General features: G+C 42.9%; 1 non-coding gene across 1 annotated transcript; it reads right to left on the minus strand.

Annotated features, from left to right (window-relative positions):
- Positions 1 to 6,330: 6,330 nt before the first annotated feature.
- On the minus strand, positions 6,331 to 6,437 carry LOC131280334 (U6 spliceosomal RNA). Its single transcript, XR_009187821.1, has one exon. It is a non-coding gene; the product is annotated as a U6 spliceosomal RNA (small nuclear RNA).
- Positions 6,438 to 21,942: the final 15,505 nt, after the last annotated feature.

Consider the following 21,942-nt stretch of genomic DNA (forward strand, 5'->3'; position numbering starts at 1 on the left):
TCCATTAAAAAAAAAAAAAGCAGCCATTTTAGTGGGTGTGAAGTGGTATTTCATTGTAGTTTTAATTTGCATTTCTCTAATGGCTTATGAGGTTGTGTCTTTTCATATGCTTTTTGGCCATTCAAATATCTTTTTTTTTTTTAAGATTTATTTTTATTTATTTATTTCCCCTCCCCCCCCACCCCCCCAATTGCTCACTGTGTTCATTTGCTGTGTGTTTTTCTGTATCCGCTTGTATTCTTGTCAGTGGCACCGGGAATCTGTTTCCCTTTTTTGTTTCGTCATCTTGTTGTGTCAGCTCTCCGTGTGTGCGGCGCCACTCCTGGGCAGGCTGGGCTTTCTTTTGCACAGGGCGACTCTCCTTGCAGGGCACACTCCTTGTGTGTGGGGCTCCCCTACGTGGGGGACACCCCTGTGTGGCACGGCACTCCTTGCGCACATCAGCACTGCGCGTGGGTCAGCTCACCACACAGATCAGGAGGCCCTGGGTTTGAACCCTGGACCTCCCATGTGGTAGGTGGATGCTCTATCCATTGAGTCAAGTCCGTTTCCCTCGAATATCTTCTTTGGAGTAGTATCTATTCAAATCCTTGGCCCAGTTTTCAGTTGGGTTGTCTTTTTTTTAAAAAGATTTATTTTATTTATTTCTCCCCCACTCCCCCCTTCCCAGTCCCCCCACTATCTGCCCTCTGTGTCCATTCGCTGTTTGTTCTTCTGTGTCTGCTTGTATTCTCATTAGGTGGCTCCGGGAACAGATCCTGACACCTTCCAGAGTGGGAGAGAGGTGATTACTCTCTTGTGACATCTCAACTCCCTGCTCTGCTACATCTTCTTATTTTCTCTTCTCTGTGTCTCCTATTGCGTCATCTTGCTGTGCCAGCTATACTTATTGGCCGGTACTCCTGTGCAGGGTGGCATTCCAGCGTGGGCTGGCACTCCACATGGGGCAGCTTGCCCTCACCAGGAGGCCCTGGGCATTGAACCCTGGACCTCCTATGTGGTAGACAGGAGCCCAATTGCTTGAGCCACATCCATTTCCCTGGGTTGTCTATTAACTGATGAGTTGTGGGAGTTCTTTATATATTCTGGATATTAAACCTGTATTAGATATATGGTTTCCAAGTATTTGCTCACATTCTGTATGTTATCTTCATTTTTCTGATAATGTCCTGAGATGCACAAAAGTTTTCTCTCTTTCCTTGTGTTGCTTCTACTTTAGGGATGTAAAAATCTGAAAATCCACTGTGTACTACAAGGTCCTGAAGATGTTTCCCTAAATATTCTTGTAAGAGTTCTATAGTACTAGCTCTTACATTTAGGTTGTTGATCCATTTGGAATTAAATTTTTTTAAACAAATCAATTTTATTGATATGTGTTAATAAAGCACACAAATCAAATCCAAAGTGTACAATCAATAGGATTTGGTAAAATATATAGCTGTACATTCAACACTTCAATCATTATTAGAGCATTTTCATTATTTCAATAATAGTAAACAAAGCACAGACCAAGAAAATTCTTCATCTCGCAATCTCTGTTTCCTCTGATGTATATAACCGCTATTTCTGGTTATTCTTGTGCATTTATTTATTTATTTATTCAGCAGTTTTACTGATATATACTCACATACCATACAATCTATCCAAAGTGTAGAATCAATGGCTTTTAGTATAATCACATTGTTGTGCACTCCACAAAAGATTTCAGAACAATTTCATTACTACAAAAAGAAAATCCCCACACCCCTAAACAACCGTTCCCCAGCCCTAGATAACCACTAATCTAAATTCGTCTTTATAACTTGATTTATATTTACATTTTATATGCGGTAAATGGAACCATACAATATGCTACACAATATATTTAGTTCATAGTAGCACAATCATGCAGTATTTGTCCTTTTCTGTCTGGCTTGCTTCACTCAACGTAATGTCCTCCGGGTTCATCCACGTTGTCATCTGCTTTACGACTTGATTTCTTCTTACAGCTGCATGATGGTTCATTGTGTGAATACACCAGTTGTTTATCCATTCATCGTTGATGGACACCCGGGTTGCTTCCAGCTTTTGGCAACCGTGACTAATGCCGCTAGGAAGCTAAGTGTGCAGATGTCTGTTCTTGTCACTGCTGTTTTTCTGAGTGTATACCTAGTAATGACATTGTCAGGTCACGTCGCAAATCAGTATTCAACTTCCTTAGGAAGTGCCAAACAGTCCTCCACAGTGGACTAAGAAATCATGGAATTAGTTTTTCGTATATGGTGAGATGTAGGGGTCCACATTCATTCTTTTGCATATGGACAGATTTCCAGTTGTCCCAGCATCATTTGTGGAAGAGACTATTATTTCCCCCCCTGAGTGGAACTGACACCCCTGTCAAAAAACAACTCAGCACCCACGCGGGTTCGTCGTGGAGGCGGGGCCCCTGTGCCAACGGCCCGTGGCCTGGCGCGCCCGCGGCCCCCCCCCCCCCCACCCGCGATGGCGCGCCGAGGCCTCGAGGGGTCGCCGCCGGGTGCCCACGGGCAGCCAGGCCCTCCAGCGGCGCCGCCGTGGCCCCCGGCCCGGGCTCCCGCGCCTGCCGAGCGCCCTGGGGAGCCTCCCCCCGCCCTGGCCTGCGCGAGGTCACCGGTGGGCAAGCTGCTGCTTCAAGGAAGTCCACCCCCGCGTTTACGGCCACTGGGCGGAGTCCCCAGAGCACCCGGAGTCCCCCAGGCCTCAAGCGGCCTCGTCACCGGGTACCTGGAGAGGAAGGAGCGGGCAGCCAGCGCCCTGTCCCTCCACCACCCGCCGCCAGGCGGCGCCACCAGGCAGGTTTGCTTTTTATTTTTCCCTTTTTTAAAAGTTGGCTTCTTTTTTTTTTTAAAGGCTATATATATATTTTTTAATTTTCTCCCACCACTCCCCCACCCCGCCCACCGCAGTTGTCTGCTCTCTCTGTCCATTCGCTGTGTGTTCTTCTGTGGCCGCTTCTATCCTTATCAGCGGCACCAGGAATCTGTGTTTATTTTTGTTGCGTCATCTTGCTGTGTCAGCTCTCCGTGTGTGCGGTGCCATTCCTGGGCAGGCTGCACTTTCTTTCGCGCTGGGCGGCTCTCCTTACGGGGTGCACTCCTTGCGCATGGGGCTCCCCTACTCAGGGGACACCCTTGCGTGGCAGGGCACTCCTTCCACATGGGTCAGGAGGCCCAGGGTTTGAACCTTGGACCTCCCATGTGGTAGGCAGACACCCTATCCGCTGGGCCAAATCTGCTTGCCTTGGGTTCTTTTAACATCAACAAAGCAAAACACCAAAAAGGAAGCCGTGGGAACCCCATTCTACTCTCCAAGTCACATGCAAGTCCCCTGACGCTTGTAACTGCTCACCTTGCACTGACTGCAAAATAAACCCGACGTAGCCTTGGGGAGAACAAAAAAATAAATTAAAAAAACCCTGCCCATACCTGTGTATGTTTATCTCTGGGCTGTCAGTTCTATTCCCTTGGTCTGTACGTTTATCCTTATGGAACTTCCACACTGCTGTAATTACTGCAGCTTTATGGTAAGTTTTGAAGTTAAGAAGAGTGAGTCCTCCAACCTACTTTGTCTTTTTCAAAACTGCTTTAGCTATTCGGGGCCCCTTCCAATTGCAAATGAAATTGAGCCTACGTTTCTCCATTTCTGGAAAAAAAAAAAAAAGACTACTGGAAATTTGACAGGGATTGCATTGACTTTGTAGATTGCTTTAGACAGTATAGACATCTTCCAATCCATGAAAGCAGGATGTCTTCCCATTTATTTAGTCTCCTTTAATTTCTTTCAGCAATGTTGTTTTCAGTATAGAAGTCTTTCAACTCCTTGGCTAAATTTATTCCTGGATATTTTATTCTTTTAAAGGCTAATTGCACAAAAACAAAAATATATATATTTTTTAAAACACAAAAGAAAATAAATGCTATTGTAAATGGAATTATTTACTTGATTTCCTTTTTGGGTTGTTCATTATTGGTGTTTAGAAAACCAACTGTCAGGAAGCGGACTTGGCCCAGTGGTTAGGGTGTCCGTCTACCACATGGGAGATCCGCGGTTCAAACCCTGGGCCTCCTTGACCCGTGTGGCGCTGGCCCATACATGGTGCTGATGCACACAAAGAGTGCCGAGCCACGCAAGGGTGCCCCCTGCGTAGGGGAGCCCCACACGCAAGGAGTGCGCCCCATGAGGAGAGCCGCCCAGCGCGAAAGAAAGTGCGGCCTGCCCAGGAATGGCGCCACACACACGGAGAGCTGACACAACAAGATGCATAACAAAAAGAAACATAGATTCCCGGTGCCGCTGATAAGGATGGAAGCGGTCACAGAGGAACGCACAGCGATTGTCCACAGAGAGTGGACAACTGGGGGGGAAGGGGAGAGAAATAAATAAAAAATAAATCTTAAAAAAAAAAAAAATAGAGACTTCCGGCAAGATGGTGGCTGAGTGAGCTTGCCTTGCTGTCTCTCCTGGGAAGAGGCAGCTGGGCGCCACCAGAGGTTCTCTGGGACCAGGCTTTTTCAGGATTTTTGCAGGGCAGGAAGTGTCTGGACATCGATTTGGTAGGAAGGTAACGGAGAGGATTGGTCTATAAGATACAATTTGGGTTCTATTGCCCGGGGTGAGACCTGCACACGGGTTGCTCCCTCCTTGGGGGTGGGTGGAGCCGCGGAACCCGCACTGCGGCCGTGCTTTTTGGTGGCTCTGCGGTGTTGGGGAATTCGCGAGTCCTGGGCGGGCTGTTGGGGGGTTGACAGGACAGGGCGCCTTTGCGGATCAATTTGGGGAGACAGACAGTGTTTTGTTGTGAAGCAGGGGAATTTTTGATTGCGGACACAAATAATAGCGCTTCCGCCTGGAGTCCCGCCCCCACAGGCCCGGCTGCTGATCCGCAACGGAATCAGAGTGTTGGCAATAAAGGGATGTAATTGCAGGTTGTTACAGGGTGCGGCGAGGGAGGGGGACACGTCTGGAAGCCGATTGGGGAATATTTTGCGAAGCTTGGGAATTCCGGTTGTGGAATCTGTTTTTGGCGTTTCCAACTGGAGCCCAACCCACGGGCTGGGCTTCAGATCTGCATCATTAAATCGGCTGCAGTGTAGAGGCGCCCCCAGGTGGCCGTTTTGTGGGATCATAGGGTGGGAGTGGTCCAAAAGCTGAATTGACAAAATATCCACAAAAATAAACCCTAGTGAGTAAGTGAATTGCAGGGTTCAGACATAATATAGAGTTTGCGGATCTGACTTCCCCCATAGGGCTGGCACCCAGCTGCAGGGATCCCTGAGGGCTGTGTTACACTGCGGGGCTCCTAGGCTTCCTGTTGACCAGATAAGAGGTTGCCAGGTCTGAGTCCCCTAAACTCTGGTGGCCCACACCCCAGAGACTCACACCTCTTGAGTCTTCAATATCTCAGACTTTCCACCCCTGAATCCATCACGCCCTGAGGTCCATCTGAGGTCCTTGAATGCCCTAGCCTTCAACGTTTGCATTTTTTCTTTACCGTTTCATTTTGTTTTGTTTTTATTTTCATTTTATCTTATTTTTTACTTTTTTTAATGTCCTGATCGCTAATATTGCATAATCCCCTAGTCTTTTCTCCCAGCGTATCCCCCAAAGTCTTTTTTTTTTTTAATTCAGTTATTTAGGGTTTTTTGTTGTTGTTGTTGTAGTTAGTGTTGCAATTGTGGTTCACGTATATCTGTTTTTTTCTTACCCCTACCTGTTCCCCACCCTTTGCCCACCCCCCCCCTTTTTCTTTTTTCCTTTCTTCTCTTCTTTCTTTTTTTTTTCATTTTTTCTTTTTTCTTTTTCTGTTTTTGCTCTCCCTCTTGCCCCTCATTTTCTACTTATTTTATTTTAACTCAGTTATACAATAGGTGCTGCAGGGACCTGCAGCCCAGCTCACATTTGCTGGGCTCTCTCATTCTCCACTGCCTCATTTCTAAGTGAACTGATTTAGGCTACCTACACTATCCCCTTTCACCTACATCTTTTTTTTTTTTTTTTTTATTGACTTTGTAATAATATTACATTAAAAATATATATGTGAGGTCCCATTCAACCCCATCCCCCCACCCCCCCCCCTCTCCCCCCCCCCCCCCCCAACAACACTCGTTCCCATCATCATGACACATCCATTGGATTTGGTAAGTACATCTTTGGGCACCTCTGCACCTCATATACATTGGTTCACATCATAGCCCATACTCTCCTCCATTCCATCCAGTGGGCCCTGTGAGGATTTACAATGTCCGGTGATTGCCTCTGAAGTACCATCCAGGGCAGCTCCATGTCCCAAAGACGCCTCCACCTCTCATCTCTAAAAATATGGAACGCTTCACGAATTTGCGTGTCATCCTTGCGCAGGGGCCATGCTAATCTTCTCTGTATCGTTCCAATTTTAGTATATGTGCTGCCGAAGCGAGCACTCACCTACATCTTGATATCCGCCATCATCTACTGTCTCTCCTATATTCCACCTCCCATCTCCCTTTCTTTGATCCACAAAGTATCTAACTCTTAATTCCTAATACCCTTGTTTTGTTTACTCTCTGTTATCCACTCTTGAAACTATTACCTTTCTTTTCTCTTTCCCTCTCTCACGAAAACAATAGCTTTTTAGCTCATACCATATTCCTCCCATATTCAGTCAGCTACCTCATAATAGGTACTCTACCTACTGCTATAACTCTACACAATTTTACATGAATCTAACCTCCATCCTCCCAGATCTCATATTCTTGCTTTATTAACAAAATATCACCAATACTACCTTACACTTTTTCCTTGCTTACACAATTACCTTTCCCTGGCACTAATACTTCCTTTAAAGTGAACGTAACCAGCAATAAGAAATTAGAATAAGAAGAACAAAGTGACAAAGAGAAGATATAACACTTATGCAACAACAGCTAATTAATCTCTTAAGAGTAGACAAAGAAGCTAAGGAACTGATTAAACCTGTCAAGATAAAATGATGACCAGACAGCAACAAAAACCTATAAACCAAACCAGTAATCAGGAAAACATGGCTGAATCCAATGAACAAACTAAAAATCAGGAAGGGGAACAGAACTTCGCTCAAGCAATGAAAGATTTCAGAACATTTATCACAGACAAATTTGATGAAGTAATGAAAGAGGTTAACAACATGAAGACAACACTCGGAGGGGAAATTGCAGACATACACAAAAAGATAACAGATATGATGGGAATGAACACCACAGTTCAAGAAATCAAAAATACACTTGCAGCAAATATCAGCAGACTAGAAGAGGCAGAGCAGAGAATTAGTTATGTGGAAGACAGTACATCAGAAATCAAACAGATAGTAGAAGGGGTCGATAAAAAGATAGAAAAAATCCAGCTAGGACTTAGGGACCTGAATGACAATGCAAAACGCTCAAACATATGTATTATAGGCATTCCAGAAGGAGAAGAGAAGGGAAAGGGGTCAGAAGGAGTGTTGCAGGAAATAATGGCTGAAAACTTCCCAAATCTACTGAAAGAGACAGATGTACATATCCAAGAAGCACAGCACACTCCACTAGTCATAAACCCCAACAGGCCCACCCTAAGACACATACTTGTCAAATTATCCAATGCTGAAGACAAAGAGAAAATCCTAAAAGCAGCAAGAGAAAAGAAAACCATCACATACAAGGGAAGCTCCATAAGATTAAGTGCTGACTTCTCATCTGAAACCATGGAGGCAAGAAGGCAGTGGTATGATATAATCAAAGTACTAAAGGAAAAAAATTTCCAGCCAAGAATACTCTATCCAGCTAAACTAGCATTCAAACATGATGGAGAGTTCAAAATATTCGCAGATAAACAAACTGAAAGAGTATACCAACAAGAAACCTCCCCTTCAAGAAATTCTAAAGGGAGTTCTGCAGGAAGAAAGGAAAAAACAGGACAGGCAGAGTTGGAGGAGAGTATAAGAGCAACAAAAAAAGACAAAAATAGAAGGGAAAAAGAAATACAAACAAAATATGACAAACACAAATCCAATCAAAATATGGCTAACACAAATAATTCCTTGAAAGTAATAACACTGAATGTCAATGGATTAAACTCACCTATCAAAAGATTCAGACTGGGACATTGGATAAGGAAATACGACCCATCCGTATGCTGTCTACAAGAGACACATCTTAGACCCAGAGACGCAAGGAGATTGAAAGTGAATGGCTGACTGCGCCAACGCCAGCCTGGCCAACCTCACGTGCGACCAGCTGGCCGACTGGCGGTCCCCCGTCATCGAGTTCTGGGAGAACAAAGTCCTGCGGCTTTCGGGGGGCTGGAGGTGCCCGGGGCCCTGAACTGGGAGGTGACCCTGTGTCTGCTGGCCTGCTGGGTCCTGGTCTACTTCTGCATCTGGAAGGGGGTCAGGTCGACAGGAAAGCTGGTCACACGCACTCCGTCCAAGACAGAACTCTTCCTGTGTGGCCCTGCCCCGTCCGGTTCTTTTCCTCGACGACCCATGTCTGTCGATCGCATCACCTGCCGCCAGTTTTGGCACAGCCTGGACCCCATCCTTGGAAACGCTCTTCTTCGCCCTCCCCATCCGGGACCCCCTGTGGACTTGCCTCTCGTGGGCTCTCCCCTGCCTCTCCTCTACTCCTCCCGAATCATGTCCCTGCCTGCCGCCTCCCTCCCAGGGCACCCTCGTCTCCAGCCTGCCTCTTCCTGCCGCCGGTAATCCCGTATGTGCCGTTTGCCTCCACATTTCAGGGCGGGCGCAGCCTTCCTGCTCTCCGACGGGTGCGCTGCCCTGGCAGGCGGTTCCGGGTCGTGCGCCACCTTGTGCGCGTTTCCCGCCTATCGGCCTCCATCCGGCCGTGTTCGGGGTGGACCTGAAAGTGGGGGGCTGTTGGCACTCCTGCTCAGCCAGCACGGCCAAGAGTCCTGGGATAAATGCCTCAGATTCTCGTGTGTTGGCGGAAAAATTTCGAGGTACCGCTGTCTGTTGTTGAGTGAGTGAAAACAAACGAGTGGATAGAAATGGGAGCGGAAAACCGTGCACCAGCTTATGCCCGTGTTGTTGCCGAGCTCAGCTGGAGGGGGACGTGGGGTGACGGAAGGCTGCTGGGTTACTCCATGGCCGTCTGTGTTAAGTGAAGCATTTGTCACGGGACTGCATTCATCGTTATACATGGAATAAAAGTGAAAGGGAAAAGCAGGAAGAAAACTGAGGCGATCTCTATTGGAGTTTCGGATGGGGAACGATTTCGTAGGCATAGTCACGATGGAATAGTGATGATCGGTACCGTTTCTCGGGGGATTACCGTGTTCTAAGCACTTAGCAAGATTCAGCTCATTTCCTCACGGCGTGCATCCAGATTTCCAGTGTGGTTATCTTTAGGAGTGAAATAATGGTCTATTTTTATCTCTTTTTTGAACTTGCCTGTGTTTTCTATTTTCTTCAGTGACTGTGTATCGCAGATATTAGAAGAAAACCTGCTTTAGAGAGCTTTTCAGTAATGGTTGTGGAGGAAAACTTCTCATTAGTTCCCAGGTGGACGACCTGGCTGAAGTTCTAATTACCCTGAGCAGGCCCCTCGAGGCCTGCTTCTTCCTTTGAAAGTTCCTCTGATTGGCATGTTGTCGTGATGCAGCTAAGAGGACTGTGCCGCGAAGCCCCTGAAGTCACGGAGCCACAGGGCTGAGGCTGGACACCGCGGGGAAATGGGATGGTGCCAGCCGCAGCGCCGCCGTGGCTTTGAGCTGCTTCCAGGAAGTGGCACTTTCTAATCTGCGCACCTGGTGCTCGTCCTGCCGGGCAAGGTCCTCCTGCAGCGGGCGACTCTGACTGCGCTCCCCTAGCGCGTCATCAGTATCACGCCGTGAAATGGCTTTTCTTCTGCCTCTCCCGAGGACTCCTGTGTCAGCACGTGCAGGGACACAATGCGGGCACACACAGAGGTGCTCAGGCGCATCCAGCGAGCCACGCCCTCCTCTGTGTCGCTGCAGTCCTCCTGGACGTGCCTTGCCTGCATAGCAGTCAGGGCCTTCGGTTCCTCAATCAGAGACTTGTCTGGAATCTATGAAGTATATTGAAAACCACAGGCAGCGGATGGAGCTCAAGCGGTCGCGCGCCCGCTTCCCATGTACAAGGCCCCAGGTTTGATCGCTGGTACCTCCTAAAAATGAAAACAAAGAACAAGAGAACCAGCTGTCATTGGGGAGGGGACGTCGCTCAGTGCTTGAGCGCCTGCTTCCCATGGACAAGTCCCTGGGGTCGGTCCCTGGTACCTCCTAAAGCCCCCTGCCCCCAAATAACACACTCAACGTCGTCTGTCATGGCCAAGGCTAAGAGGGGCCAGGCCCAGGGTGGAGTAAGTCCCGTCAGGTCATGGTTAAATAAGCAAGGACCTGTTTTCCAGGTTCCAGATACTAAGCACCTTTCTTCCCTTTTTTTCCTTAAGGATTTATTTATTTCCTCCTACCCGCCTTCCCCCCCCCCCCCATTGTTTGCACTCGCTGTCTGCTTTCTGTGGCTGTTCACTGTCTGCTTGGCTGCTTTTTAGGAGGCATCAGGAACCGAACCTGGGACCTCCCATGTGGGAGGGAGGCGCACAATGGCTTGAGCCACCTCCGCTCCCACTTGTTGTGTCTCTTCATTGCGTCATCATGTTGTGTCATCTTGTTGTATCAAAAAAAAAAAAAAGAAAGAAAGTGAATGGCTGGAAAACAATCATACAAGCAAACAATAACCAAAAAAAGGCAGGAGTAGCTATATTAATATCAGACAAAATAGACTTTAAAGGTGAAACAATTGTGAGAGACAAAGAAGGATACTACATTTTAGTGAAAGGGAAAATCTGTCAAGAAGATCAAACAATCATAAATACTTATGCTCCTAACAAGGGTGCCTCTAAATATGTGAGGCAAACGCTGGAAAAACTAAGTGAAACAATAGATGCATCTACAATTATAGTGGGGGATTTTAATACACCACTATCTACCTTGGATAGAACATCTCAAAAGGGAATCACTAAAGAAACAAAACACTTGAACAGTATATTAGAGGAGCTGGATCTAATAGACATATATAGATCATTACACCCAAACACAGCAGAATATACATTTTTCTCAAGCACACATGGATCATTCTCCAAGATAGACCATATGCTAGGCCACAAAGAAAAGCTTAATGAATTCAGAAAGATTGAAATCATACAAAACAATATCTCTGACCACAGTGGAGTCAAGCTGGAAATTTGTAAGGGACAGAGGCCCAGGTTTCACACCACTATTTGGAAATTAAACAGCACAATCTTAGAAAAACAGTGGGTCAAAGAGGAAATCTCAAAAGAAATCAATGACTACCTTGAAACAAATGATAATGATAACACAACATACCAAAATTTATGGGATGCAGCAAAAGCAGTACTGAGAGGGAAATTTATAGCCATAAATTCATATATCAAAAAAGAAGAAAGAGCAAAAATTGAAGAACTAACTGCACATTTGAAGGAATTAGAAAAACAACAACAAAGTAACCCAACAGGAAGAAGAAGGAAGGAAATAACAAAGATAAGAGCAGAACTAAATGAAATAGAAAATAAGAAAGCACTTGAAAAGATAAACAAGACCAAGAGCTGGTTTTTTGAGAAGATCAACAAAATTGACAAACCTTTAGCGAGACTAACAAAGGAAAAAAGAGAGAAGATGCAAATACACAAAATAAGAAATGAGAAAGGCGATATCACCACTGACCCCACAGAAATAAAGACTATAAGAGGATACTTTGAAAAACTATATTCCAGCAAAAATGACAATTTAGAGGAAATGGACAAATTCCTAGAAACAAATAAGCAACCCATATTGACGAAAGAAGAAATTGATGATCTTAACAAACCAATCACAAGCAGAGAGATAGAATCAGTCATTAAAAATCTCCCAACTAAGAAGAGCCCAGGGCCAGACGGCTTCACAGGTGAATTCTACAAAACATTCCGGAAAGAACTAACACCAATCCTGCTGAAACTATCCAAAAAAATCGAAACAGAACGAACATTGCCGAACTCCTTCTATGATGCCAACATTACCCTAGTACCAAAGCCAAACAAAGATACCACAAGAAAGGTAAATTACAGACCAATTTCTCTAATGAACCTAGACGCAAAAATACTTAACAAAATACTTGCTAATCGTATCCAACAACACATTAAACAAATTATACACTACGACCAAGTGAGATTTATTCCAGGTATGCAAGGATGGTTCAACATAAGAAAATCAATCAACGTAATACACCATATAAACAGATTGAAGGAAAAAAATCACATGATTATATCTATAGATGCAGAAAAAGCATTTGACAAAATACAGCGCCCTTTCTTGATAAAAACACTCCAAAAGATTGGAATACAAGGAAATTTTTTGAACATGATAAAGAGTATATACGAAAAACCTAAAGCCAACATTGTTTACAATGGAGAAATCCTAAAATCCTTCCCTCTAAACTCAGGAACAAGACAAGGATGCCTATTGTCTCCGCTCCTATTTAACATTGTCTTAGAAGTACTTGCTCGAGCACTGAGGCAAGAACCAGATATAAAAGGCATTCAAATTGGAAAGGAAGAAGTCAAAATTTCACTATTTGCAGATGACATGATCCTATACATAGAAAACCCTGAGAGATCTATAACAAAGCTTCTAGAACTCATAAATGAGTTTAGTAAAGTCGCAGGTTATAAGGTCAATGCGCAAAAATCAGTAGCATTTCTGTAACCAAAAATGAGCAAGATCAGGAGGAAATCAAGAAACAAATACCATTCACAATAGTAAATAAAAAAATCAAATACTTAGGAATAAATTTAACTAAAGAGGCAAAAAACTTATACACCGAGAACTATACAAGACTGTTCAAGGAAATCAAAGAAGACCTAAATAAATGGAAGAATATTCCTTGTTCATGGATAGGAAGACTGAATATTATTAAGATGTCTATCCTACCAAAACTGATCTACACAGTCAATGCAATCCCAATAAAAATCAACACAGCCTTCTTTAATAACTAGAAAAGCTAACTATGAAATTTATTTGGAAAGGAAAGAGACCCCAAATAGCCAAAGACATACTGAAAAAGAAAAACGAAATTGGAGGAATCACACTTCCTGACTTCAAAACATACTACAAAGCTACAGTAGTGAAAACAGCATGGTATTGGCATAAGGAGAGACACACAGACCAATGGAATCGAATTGAAAGCTCAGATATAGAACCTCACATATATAGCCATATAGTATTCGATAAAGCCATCAAACCCTCTCAACTGGGAGAGAGTGGCCTATTCAACAAATGGTGCCTGGAGAACTGGATAGCCATATGTAGAAGAATGAAAGAGGATTACCATCTCACACCTTATACAAAGATCAACTCAAGATGGATCAAAGACCTAAATATAAGAGCCAAAACCATAAAGATCTTGGAAAGCAGTGTAGGGAAACATCTACAGGACCTTGTAATAGGAAATGGATTCATGAATATCACACCAAAAGGATGAGCAGCAAAAGAACTAATATATAAATGGGACTTCCTCAAAATTAAATCCTTCTGCACCTCAAAGGAGTTTGTCAAGAAAGTAAAAAAGGAGCCAACACAGTGGGAGAAAATATTTGGCAACCATATATCTGATAAGAAACTTATAACTTGCATATATAAAGAACTCCTATATCTTGAAAATAAAAAGATAAACAACCCATTTAAAAAATGGGGAAAAGATTTAAACAGACACTTCTCCAAAGAAGAAATACAAATGGCTAAAAAGCACATGAAAAAATGCTCCAAATCTCTAGCTATCAGGGAAATGCAAATCAAAACTACAATGAGATACCATCTTACTCCCATAAGATTGGCAGCTATGAAAAAAACAGAAGAATACAAATGCTGGAGAGGATGTGAAGAAAGGGGAACACTCATCCACTGCTGGTGGGAATGCAGAAGGATCCAACCATTCTGGAGGACAGTTTGGTGGTTTCTCAAAAAACTAACCATAGATTTGCCATATGATCCAGCAATACCACTGCTGGGTATATACCCAGCAGAACAGAAAACAAGGACACAAACTGATATATGTACACCAATGTTCATAGCAGCATTGTTCACTATTGCCAAAAGTTGGAATCAACCCAAATGCCCATCAACAGATGAGTGGATCAATAAAATGTGATATATACACACAGTGGAATACTACTCGGCTGTAAGAACAAATACACTACAAACACACGTGATAACATGGATGAATCTTGAGAACCTTATGTTGAGTGAAGCAACCCAGGCATTGAAGGACAAATACTACATGAACTCAATGATATGAAATAAGAAAACTGCCTCAGAGAGCTAGAGACTGAACGATAGGCTTACAGGAAATCGGGGGGTGGAGGAAGGATGTGAGCCGACGTCTGCAGGGGTGGAATTTATGATGAGCTGGTGGTAAGTATGAACACAAAGAAGAGATAAAATGGGGGCAAGGGGTTGCCTTTGGGTGGGGCTTTACGGGTTTGAGGGGGGCTGGGGATGGGCGGATGGGTAATATTGCCCAAAAGTGGGGGGAGGGAGGGGTAGCATACGAACATAGGAGAGTGTCAGGTGTTGGTCGAGAGTAAAATGCTGAGAAAATCGTATCAAAATATAATTACGAGGGTTGCCTGTTTAGGATGCTCGGAGGGGATGGTCGGATGTGAGACGGGCTCCTGGGGAATGTCTGAATGCTCATTTTGCCAGAGTGGATGGTACCATTGGGTAGAGACCCAAGTAATGAGAGTGGGGGTGGACCCACATCCTGGGGAGGACTAATGCCATCAGATAGAGGGAACCGTATCTCTCGAGAGAAAGGGTGGCTCCCAGGGCATTGGGGTAGTTGAGCAAGTTAGGCCCTGAACACTGTTGCAAGTATCTCTGGATGGGGCTCCTCAGGAAATGGAGGTTGGCTGTCGCTGTGGGCACCAAGGGGATGGGAAAATGGACGTTAAATGTGTGGAACCAAAGTAAATGTGGGGTAAGGGAGGAGTTTCACGAGAGTACACAAGGATAGATATAAAACATGTAATATTACACCATAAACATATAGGGGACGACAGACTAATAAAGTAAACCACCATGTAAAACATAGGATAACTAAAAATTTAGAAAACTGTATATCCTAAAGTATGGAACACAATGTAAGCACGGATGTCACCTTGTTTGAAAGCTATTGTCTCAGAGTCTGTACATCACTTTAAGTAAATATGATATGAATAAGTTATAAGAATATCGCTGTGGAAGGGAAAAGGTTTAATGGTAGATGTGGGGGAGTACTGTATATTGTATATATGAATTACTGTGGACTAGGGCCCTTGTGAAGAGAAGTTCAATAATTAGGGAAAAAAAAAAGAAAAAGATAGGATGTAGAATTTTTCCAAGTCAACACGTATTCTATATCTAACCTTTAAATCCATCGCTATATGCCATCTTACTAGTAAGGGAACCTGACATTATATTGGGTTTCAATTTTCAGGAAGTTTTGGATCACAGAGTGGTTCAACAATGGCAGCGGAGGAATACTGGTATAGTATACTATCGACAGGTGATATATGGCTGACAGGGAGCTGTACAGGGCATATGTCCAGGGTGCATGGTAATGTTTGGATATACTCATAGTGGCAACAATTAAAAACTACAGCTGGGGCGGGGTACTGAGTTCCTGGCCAGAGGTGCTCTGTCGTGGTCCCTAGGGGAACAGCGGCAATCCCCCAGGTGCAACGGTAAGGACCAGGAAGGAATGAGGGTCCAACAGGGAGAGCATGATACTAATGACTGCTTGTGAGCCTATATGCCTGAAATAAGAACAAGGCCTAGAGCAGTGCTGTGCCTGGGAATTTCCTCCTGACAGCCTTCATGTTACTCAAATGTGGCCAGTCTCGAAGCCAAACTCAGCTTGTAGATGCAGTGCATTCCCCCCAGCGTGGGACACGACACCCGGGGATGAGCCTCCCTGGCACCGAGGGATCACTACCAAATACCAGCTGAAGATGGAACTAGAAAATGACCTTGAATTAAAGGTTCAATGCGGATCAGCAGAATATCCCTGTCTACATATAATAACATGGCTTTAAAATGCTGTTTGACCTAATGTAAGGGGGAAATGGAAAGCAGAAATGAGTTTATATGGCTACGAGTCTCTAAAAAAGAGTCTGGAGGCTGTCAGAAGGATTGCCCCTGTGCACAGCCGAGCAGAGTCTGGGAGACAGATGGAGTGGATGCAATCCCCAGGTGTTGGTTGCTTTGAGGGCTAAAGAGACCCACGGGTTCTATGGTCATGGCAGACGGGGTTCACTGCCATGTCAGATGGCCCTTCTTTGGAGCTGGTGTTTCTGCGTGATGGAACTGGACTCAGATGGGATCTCTTTTCATAAGACTTTCATCCTACTTTACTGGAATTGTAGTTGGTGTTGGGGTTTAAGATATATTTAGGGAATTTGAATCTCTGGACTGACAATAGATAGCCAGGCCCTGAGTGTCAACAGACTCCAGCTCCTACAATCTGATTTATTGAACTCACCTCACTCAGCCAAGATGGAGTTGAAGAAGGACAAGCACCACACCGTGGAGCCTAGAGTGCCTACAACTGAAAGCAGGAGGATTACATCCAGTATCCATGTGGAATATGAGCCTCCTCCTGACATAGAGGTGCAACAGATACAACCAATCCAAGGCCCACAGAGAAAAGGTGGCATTGGAATGGGAAAAGTGGACATGGTGGCTGATGGATATGGGGAATGGCAGGAAGAGATGAGATGTGGAGGCGCCTTTGGGACTTGGAGTTGCCCTGGATGGTGCTTCAGGGGCAATCACCGGACATTGTAAATCCTCCCAGGGCCCACTGGATGGAATGGGGGAGAGTATGGGCCATGATGTGGACCATTGACCATGAGGTGCAGAGATGCCCAGAGATGTACTTACAAATGCAATTGATGTGTCATGATGAAGGGAGTGAGTGTTGCTGGGGGGGAGTGGTGGGGTGAGGGTGGTGGGGTTGAATGGTACCTCATATAATTTTTCTTTAATGTAATATTTTTACAAAATCAATTAAAAAATAGAAAACCAACTTTCTTCTGCACATTTACCTTATATCCTGCAACTTTGCTGAATTTATTAGTTCTAGCAGCTTTCTTGTAGACTTCTTGGGATTTTCTCTTTATAGGATCTTGTCATATGCAAATAGGGATAATTTGACATCTTCCTTTCCAATTTGAATGCTTTACATTTCTTTTTCCTAATTGCTCTGGCTAGAACTTACAGTATGATGTTGAGTAACAGTGGTGACAGTGGGCATCCTTGCCTTGTTCCTGATCTTAAGGGAAAAACATTCAGTCTTTCACCACTGGGTATGATATTTGCTGCAAGCTTTTCATAAATGTCTCTTATCATGTTGAGAAAGTTTCCTTTTATTCCTAATTTTCTGAGTTTTTTTTTTTTTAATCATGAAAGGATCTTGGGTTTCGCCAAATGCCTTTTTTTGGTATCACTTTAGATGATTGTGTGATTTTTCCCCCTTGATTCTATTAATGAGGTGAATTAGACCGATTGATTTTCTAATGCTGGATCATCCTTGAATTCTTCTGTTAAGTCCCACTTAGTCATGGTGTATAATCCTTTTGATACACTGTTGATTAGGTTTTTCGGTATTTTGTTGAGAATTTTTGCATTTCTATTCATAAGGGATTTTTTTCTCTAATTTTCTTTCCTGTGATATCTTAATCTGGTTTTGGTATTAGGGTGATGACGGCCTCATAGAGGCAATAGAATGTAAAACTTTACATAAAATGCATAAAATGTAAGGATAAATCAATGATTTTGGACTCAATGTATAAACATGTAATTTCCTACAAAAGCCACATAAAGTTTGGGGAAGAGAGGGGTATAGTAACATAGTTTATGTATGATATTGAAGTTGTTACGTGGTATCAAAGTGAAGGAGAATGTTGTAGATTTGAGACATTAAATTTAAGCCTCATGGTAACCACAAAGAAACTATCAGAGAATATGCAAACTCATAGAGGTAGAAAGTAGAACACAGGTTATGGGGGCAGGGGCAATGGAGAGTTAGTGCAAAAGGAGTGTAGGTTTTCTGTTTGGGGTGAAGGGAAAGTACTGGATGGTGGTGAGGGCATTGCCACATGGTGAGTGTAATTACGCTCCCTGAATGATGCGCTTGGGAGGGGTTGGTGTGGGAAGATTTGTATATATATGTTCCACAATTTAAAAAAGAGAAACTAAAGAGATAATCATAATTAATTTTAGTACACACTGAGAGATAATAATCAACTGCAATACATGACAGGGTCTAAGAATGCAGGAGAAAGGCTCAAAAGGGCAGTACTGGGACATGAGAAAAAACTGGAATAGAAAATGTAAGCTTGATATCAACATTAAATTTCTTGAATTTGATAATGGCACTTAAAGTGTTTATATACGTGAATATCCTTGTTTGTAAAATATACATGGAAGCATTATGTGCTCAAAGAGTTGACATGTGCCGCAACCTGCTCTTAAATGTTCAGAAAATAGATAGGTAATAGAATGATACAGTAAAGGTGGCAAAATGTTAAGATTGTGGGTATCTGAGGGGGTAGAAGTATTTTGGAGTTCTCTGTATAGGGTTTGTATTATTTTTGCAACTGTCTCATAAGTTTGAGATTATTTCAGAATAAAAAGTTTTTTAAACATTAAAAAAACGGAACACCCAAATGCAAGGGGAAGGCACTAAATCCCCATGCATGGGAAGCAGGCACTCAACTAATGAGCTACATTTGCTCCCCAAAAGATTTAAAATTACAGGAAAATCCTCACCTTTTGATGATGGACATGTCAAAGAACTTGCAGCCATCTTCAACCACACCACACTTACATTCTTTGGATAAATTCATCTTGGTACAAATGTATTGGGTTTTTTTCCACACTTATGGATTTGGTTTATTAATATTTTGTTTAGAAATGTAATTTTTATGTTCATGAGTGAAATCAACTTTTAATCTTTCTTTTCTTGTAAGGTTCTTGGCTAGTTTTAATATTGAGTTTAAATCAGAAGCATAAAATGAGTTGAAGAACATTTCCTAATATTGTATGTTCTAGAAGAGTTTAGGATGGGAATAATATGCTGCTTGAAACTTTGGTGTAACTCAACTGTAGTATCATTTGGACCAGGTCCATTATTTTGAGAATATTTCAAATTGCTGGTTTGATTTATTTAATGGCTATAGGACTATTCGAGTTTTCTATTTCTTCTTGAATTCAGTTTTTCTGAATTATATAACCCTAGTTTTACCACATATATATGTACCTTAAAAAAATATATTGCTTAGTTTTTCCTGCTTTTGAATCTTATATAAATGGAAGCACACTCTATGTAATTTTTTTACAACTTACTTTTTTACATTCAAGGTATTATTAGAGTTGTGTCACTCAGGGTCCAGTCAAGATATGGAAACCAGACCAGCAATTTATATAGAGAATTGTTAAAAGTAAATATGAATTAATTTCTAAGAGGAGTAAAAAGAACTTTAAGTAATATAGGAATGGGAGATTTTAGGCATAGCCAATACCTTTCAGGCTGAGGGATAGCATATAAACATGTTTCTCTCGTGGGAAGTGAATGTGGCTCAAGCAATTGGGCTCCCGTCTACCATATAGGAGGTCCAGTTTTCGATACCCAGGGCTTCCTGGTGAAGGCAAGCTGGCCTGTGTAGTGAGCTGGCCCACACATAGTGCTGCCCCATGTGGGAGCGCTGGCCCACGTGGAGAGCTGGTGCAGCAAGATGACACAACAAAAAGAGACAAAGAGGAGAGATAATAAGATTCATAGCAGAGCACGGAGCTGAGGTGGCACAAGAGAATGATCACCTCTCTCTCACTCCAGAAGGTCCCAGGATCGGTTCTCAGAGCTGCTTAATGAGAGTACAAGCAGACACAGGAGAACACACAGCGAATGGACACAGAGAGCAGACAATGGAGGGAGGGGGGAGAAATAAATAAATAAATCTTTTTAAAAAAGAAAATGTTTCTCACAGATTTGTAACAAATGTAACACTTTTGCAAAGTGTTGATGATAAAGTGGTGTATGGGAACTCTGTATGTTATGAATGATTTTTCTGTAAACCTACAACTTCTCTAATTAAAAAAAATTTGTCAGGAAAAGGTTGTATTGAAAGTCATATATGTATATGTAAGTATTACACAATATTTATATAACAGAATATATAAAATTTTACTATATATAAATTATAATTTATTAAAATTTATATAAAATATAAAATTTATGTAGTATATATAGAAAATATTATACATAAATATATATAATAGAATAAAGCAAATAATTATGTTAATGCTTTAGGAACTAAATTTTTAGTGGAAGAAAAAAGAGATACAAGTATAAAATCACTTTATACTTATATAAAATCACTACCTAGAAAGAGATATCAAAGTTAGCATTGTGAACGAGTTATTTTGTACCTCCTAATAGGATGCAACATATTATACATAGATCACCTATGAATATTTTTCCCAAAATGTTTTGTCTAAACTCAATCAACACTTTTGATCTAATTTCAAGTTAATAAGGAAGCCAGGGAAGAGGAAAAAAATAAAAAATGACAGTAGGAAGAGATCAGATAACTCCAGGAGGTGGGACATTCTATAAGAAGTGGAATACATATCACAAAGGGCAGAGTAGGGTGGGGTGAGGTGGGGTGGATATTTGAGATTAAAAGAGACTTAAGCATCACATCCCAATACAATGAATAGTCCTTGATTGGATCTTGGTTTGAAAAAGCCAATTATAAGAGACATTTTGGGAATATCAGGGAACTTGAATGTGGCCTATATATTAGGTAATGATACTCAATTTTTGTTATTTTGTTAGGTGTGATAATTGTAGGGAAAGTTCCTTTTAGAGATGCTAATGAAGTATTTAGAGGTAAGAGGTTATGAGATCTGTGATTACCTTTTAAATATTTCAGCAAAGAAAAACCAATGAGGGGAACCAATATGACAGTGTGGTTGAGTGCCAGCCTCCCATATACGAGGTCCAGGGCTCAATCCTTGGCCCTGGGACCTCGAAAAAAAAAAATCGATGAGGAAAACCCAGCAAAAGGTTAATTGTGCGTGTGTGGTTTTTTTTTTTAAGATTTATTTATTTATTTATTTCTCTCCCCTACCACCCCCTCACCCTGGTTGTCTGTTCTCTGTGTCTATTTGCTTCGTCTTGTTTCTTTGTTCGCTTCTGTTGTTGTGAGTGGCATGGGAATCTGTGTCTCTTTTTGTTGCGTCATCTTGTTGTGTCAGCTCTCCGTGTGGGAGGCGCCATTCCTGGGCAGGCTGCACTTTCTTTCGCGCTGGGCGGCTCTCCTTATGGGGCGCACTCCTTGCGTGTGGGGCTCCCCTACGCGGGGGACACCCCTGCGTGGCAGGGCACTCCTTGCGCGCATCAGCACTGCACATGGGCCAGCTCCACACGGGTCAAGGAGGCCCGGGGTTTGAACCGCGGACCTCCCGTGTGGTAGACGGACGCCCTAACCACTGGGCCAAGTCCGCTTCCCAAGGTTAATTGTTAACACTAGGTGATAGGCACATGGCTTGTTTTGCCACCCTCCCTACTTTACAGTGTGCTTAAAAACTCTCACAACATGGCTGGAAGGGGCAGTCTAGGGATGTAAATGTCAACTGAAAGAAAGCTAGAGAATAATCCAGGGACTGAAAAACATAGTGAACCCAGAAATGGATGAGAATTGTGGTTAATAGTATAAACATAAGAAAGTTCTTCTATGAACTAGAACAAATATACATTATTATTACAAGGTGGTAACTCTCCTGTGGAGAGCCACAGGAAAAATACAATTAATATAACCTATTATATTGTGGACTTGGCTTAATAGATAGAGTATC

Source organism: Dasypus novemcinctus, chromosome 10 (genome assembly GCF_030445035.2).
Source record: "Dasypus novemcinctus isolate mDasNov1 chromosome 10, mDasNov1.1.hap2, whole genome shotgun sequence".
Taxonomy (NCBI): Eukaryota; Metazoa; Chordata; class Mammalia; order Cingulata; family Dasypodidae; genus Dasypus; species Dasypus novemcinctus.